This window comes from Ochotona curzoniae, unplaced genomic scaffold (genome assembly GCF_017591425.1).
Source record: "Ochotona curzoniae isolate NIBS_2020 unplaced genomic scaffold, NIBS_Ocur_1.0 contig_883, whole genome shotgun sequence".
Taxonomy (NCBI): Eukaryota; Metazoa; Chordata; class Mammalia; order Lagomorpha; family Ochotonidae; genus Ochotona; species Ochotona curzoniae.
Window position 1 is genome coordinate 41,865,126 of NW_024466599.1, and position 4,145 is coordinate 41,869,270.

A 4,145-nucleotide genomic window follows, 5' to 3' on the forward strand; every position below is an offset into this window, starting at 1 on the left:
GCCTATTTTAATTCCATTTTCCTTGAACTTTAAAAATATCCTCATACTCTGGACTTCTGATCTTTTATTCATTTATTTTTTATTCAACCAGAAAAGTGTTGTTACTACAATATTTAATGCAATGGCATATAAAAATGTGAATAAAATCTGCTTTCTGTATTTAATGAATACATGACCTTTTTTCTTATTGGACTCTGTAATAGAAGAGACAGGTCACAAGAAGGGCTCTTTCTGCTATGTAAGACCATAAATATAACTGTGCTGAGCAACATAGCTTAGCATGTAAAGGAACAATCTGTCATCAAATACATGGGCCACGAGAGCTTATCAAATGGATCTGACATAGTTGCCAGAACAAACTGAGGATTCTTAGAATTAAGCTTTATGTTGCATCAGTTGTGAGTGTCCTTTGGACACATTTGAAGAGTCTCAGATACCTGGTTTAGGAGCAGTAAATATTCTTGAAGATTCTTTCAGACTTTAGGATCTCAAGGATCAACGGTATACATAAATTTTTAACTAGCAACACAGGTCATATTTTTCTCAACCCCAAAAAAACCAAAGAACAGAATGGGGTGAGTATTTGGCCTAGCAGTTAAGATGTCAGGCCTGTGTGGGAGTCCCTAGTTTTGAGTCCCTGCTAGTGATTCTAGCTATGTGCATTTGCACACCATAGAACTCAAGGAGCTGGGCTCTTGCCTCCCACATTAGGTACCTGGATTGAGTTCCTAGTCCTGGCTTCAGCCTGGCTTAGTGATGGCCATTGCAGGCATCTCGGGAGTAAATCAGTGGGTGGGTGCTGTATCTGTATCTCTCTATGTGTGTATATATCTCTCTGTGTCTCTGTTTGTCTCTGCCTCCAAAATAAATTTAAAATCTTTGTGGATAAAATTTTATTTAAAGCAAAAGCTTAAAAAAAAAACAACAAAAAGAAAAGAAAAAGAACAAACTATTATTCATATTATCATTGTTGCATAAGAAGAAAGAACATTTTAATGCTTCCTTCCCTTCCTCCATAATGGAAGAAGCACACATTATCAGAAAGAGGAAAGTCCTTTGTAGTCAATGAACTTATCTCACAATATTAGCAATTAAAAAAAATTTTTTTTCCCAGATCAGTGAAAACTTTATTTACCAGACTCTGGCTTACAGCAAAGATTTGCAAACTACTGGCCCTGGAATCAAATCTGGCTTTCAGCCTGTTGTTTAGAGCTCAAGCTAAAATTTACTTTTACTTTTATAAGGGACTAAAACATTTTAAAATAATACTATGGGGCCCGGCGCGGTGGCACAAGTGGTTAAGGTCCTCGCCTTGCACGCCCAGGATCCCATATGGGCGCCGGTTCTAATCCCGGCAGACCCGCTTCCCATCCAGCTCCCTGCCTGTGGCCCGGGAGAGCAGTCGAGGACGGCCCAAAGCTTTGGGACCCTGCACCCGCGTGGGAGACCCGGAAGAGGCTCCTGGCTTCGGACCAGCATAGCATCGGCTGTTGCACTCACTTGGGGAGTGAATCATCGGATGGAAGATCTTCCTCTCTGTCTCTCCTCTCTGTATATCCGCCTTTCCAATAAAAAAAAAAAAACAATAAAAATAAATCTTTAAAAGAAAAGAATACTATGAAACAAAAATTGTGGCCTACAAGTGTAAAATATTGGCCTTACAGAAAAAAGCTTGTGGTGCAATGGTTTACAAGCCAATCCCATACGGGGACACCAGTTTGTATCCCGGCTGCTCTACTTCTGACCCTGCTCTCTGCTTATGGCCTGGGAAAGCAGCAGAAGATGGCCCAAGTGGTTGAACCCCTGCACCCATATAGGAAGCTTACAGTAGGCTTCTGTTTCCTGGCTTTGGTTTGGCTCAGCTCCAGCTATTGCACTGTCTGGGGAGTGGACTAGTGGATCTCTCTCTCTCTGTGTCTCTACTTCTCTCTGTATATCAATTTTTGCAACAAAGTGTTTGCAAACTTTTGTTGATATCGAAAGAATCAACCATGTGACTTTATTGCAGTGTCATTAAGGACAGTAACAACAACAAAAGTAAAAACAAACAAACAAATAAACCTACGTTGGAGTTGAATATATACTTCTGAACCCTATCTTCATTTTGAAGAACCTTCAACCCCTCTCCCTGGAGCTAGCCTGGGAGCTGGTTAATGGTGGCCCAGCTCCTTGTTCCATGCCTTGTAAGCACCTCCTGGGTTCCTGTGGGCAGATTCGGGTTCCAGGGTTCTGCAACAGTGCCTGGTTTGGATCCCAGGCTCTGGTTGTTGGTTCCAGCTTCCTGCTAACCAGTCCCTGGGATGCAGAGGTGATGGCTTAAGCAGTTAGCTTCCTGCCACCCACATGGGTGACTTGGGTTGTGTTCTGGGCTCCCAGCTTAGGGACACACTCTCTTTGCCCCTGAAACAAATGCCTTAAACATGAACCAAGCAGCAACTATTCACGTTCCAGTCCTGAAACTCACACCTCAAATCAATGCCCCATTTCCCTTTCTAAGTCGCAGTGTGTGTACCCAACAGGAAGAGCCTGAGCGAACCCATGATCTGGCCCAGGAATCTCCTTCCCTCAAGCCCAGTCCTGGCACGCCGAGGGTTGCTACGGACTTAAAAGGCAGGCAGAGCTGTCTTCAAGGTTTATTGTTAAGTCAGTAGAAAATAAACAGGTATAAAAATCCAAGAGATACTGGCTACTGAAGTCATTCCAATATAAGCCACTGTCCTGGCCCCCCTGACTGCCGGGGCCCTCTGAGGCACAACTATCAAAGCCAGAGCCAGCCCGAGGCTCAAGGTCTGGAGACGATCTCATGCAAACAGCAGTTTCAGGGAGCACTGAGCCAGCAGCAAGCAGCAACTCTGGTGATATTTCTTGTGGTGGCCTCTATTCATCTGTCCCTCAGTTATCCACGAACACCACCAAGAGATGTAAAGCAAAGGACCAGTGAAACGACTGTTCCTTTGGGGTTTCCACCTGCATTGATGTGAACTGGCTTAGCCACAGGCTATGGGGTCCCAGCACTTGGCATCAATTCACCACAGTGAAATCAGAAATCTGGGTGCCCCATGGACACAGACTCCATGGCCATGGACTTCCTCCGATAGTATAACTCCAAGGCAGAGACCTCAGCACCCATGGTGTAGCTGCCTAGTACAGTGATGCAGACACATGCTGAGAGTCTCTGCACATCAGATTCACCTGGACTTAACAATCCATACTTTCCCGAGGACATCACACCTGCACACCTGCAGCAGCAGGCACACAACACTCCTGCAAGGGATGTGAAGGCAGCATGCGATCAGCTCACATGGCACCGCTTCCAGCATGTTCAGCAAACCATTACCTGGGATGCCCACACTCCACATCAGAGCACGTGGGTTGCAATCCAGCTTCCTGGGAATGTGTGTCCTCCTGGCTCCAGCACTGAGTCCCTGATAGCCCAGGGGAGCCCTGCTCTGAGTCCCCAGTTCCTGCCTTCAGCTTGGTCTACTCCTGGCCATTGCACAAATACAGGGGAGTGAACCAGCCAACAGGAGACCTCTCTCCACCTGCCTGGGTCATCCTGGGTCCTGGAGAGCGGGAGCTCAGCAGCATGTGGGCGCCCGGATCCCACAGGGGCTAGCAGGTACTGGTTGGTACAGGACTTGCACGGTATTCCAACAGTGAGCAGCAAAGCCTCCAGGCCTAGGCAAGGAATGTTGTGCCCAGATCTCTTTTGACAGTCACAACTTTGCTCTTATGCTCAGGTCTTGAGTTCCCCAAATGAATCACCAGGAGTCTGATGTCAATGCAAGTGCACAGGGGCGGTTTATTCAAGCTTGAGCTCGGGCCCCAAGCGTCACTGTCGCTGTGACTCCAGGTTGAGACCCAGAGACAGGTTGGTGTGGGGTGAATATCACAGTCTATGGGATTCCACATGGTTACATTCGTGATTGGTTAACACAGTAACACTTATGATTCGTTAACTTTTAAAACTACACAACTACACTCATGATTGACTAATCATTCAAAAAGTGCAAGTTGGCAGGTTTCTATTGATGAAGCAAACAAGTTTCAAATAGCACAAACTGGCTGGCGAAGCAAAGTTGGCAGAAGTTCCAACAGTGGCAATGAGAATGAGAAGTACAGTCATGTTCACTGTCTGGGAGTGC

General features: G+C 45.9%; 1 long non-coding RNA gene across 1 annotated transcript; it reads right to left on the reverse strand.

Annotated features, from left to right (window-relative positions):
- Positions 1–2,810: 2,810 nt before the first annotated feature.
- LOC121165326 lies at positions 2,811–3,372 on the reverse strand. Its single transcript, XR_005885216.1, has 2 exons — positions 3,338–3,372; positions 2,811–3,264 (listed from the first exon to the last, which is right to left on the reverse strand). It is a non-coding gene; the product is annotated as an uncharacterized LOC121165326 (long non-coding RNA).
- Positions 3,373–4,145: the final 773 nt, after the last annotated feature.